Here is a 606-nt window from a genome sequence, read left to right as displayed (position 1 = left end):
TAGTGTACACGTAATGTTGCTGTTTGAGCATAAACAACATCGGCAAAGTTACAACGCTCAAAATTCAAAGCAAAGGAAGATTTTTGCTTTTAAAGAAATAATTTTTTTAAGGACTACAACAAACGGCTGGTAGGGACTACATGGCATTCCTCCCAGGTTAGTGACATCCCTAACCCTAAAATTTACATAAACCCCGCCCCCGGGAACACACAGTCTATGTTGAGAAGAGGAAGCGTTGTTGTAGTACAGCACATTTGTGAGTCTGCTCAAGCTGTCACATTCGTCTTTTCATATGCAATACAGTACGTAACACAAATGCAATTGCATGCCACTCTATGCATCTTACAACAGTTCCCACACGCGCGATTTATAGATTATCATGACAGAATATGCTAACTAAAGACTTGAAGATTAACTTGAAGTTAACTAAATCAGCAACATAAATTCATCAACTAACCATTCAGAAACGTCCTGTTGCATTCTACATGTTGTCACTTCTTCTTGAGTCTCTCCATAATTGTGCGACTCCAGTTTAAACATAAAAGGCAGAACAGATTCTGACATTTTAGTGCTTGTCTGTGTGAGGTAATGGAGTTGCTCCGCCCT

This window comes from Scardinius erythrophthalmus, assembly GCF_964197995.2.
Source record: "Scardinius erythrophthalmus genome assembly, chromosome: 23".
Classification (NCBI taxonomy): domain Eukaryota; kingdom Metazoa; phylum Chordata; class Actinopteri; order Cypriniformes; family Leuciscidae; genus Scardinius; species Scardinius erythrophthalmus.
The sequence above is the reverse complement of the archived record's forward strand: the minus strand, read 5'-3'. Positions refer to the sequence as shown.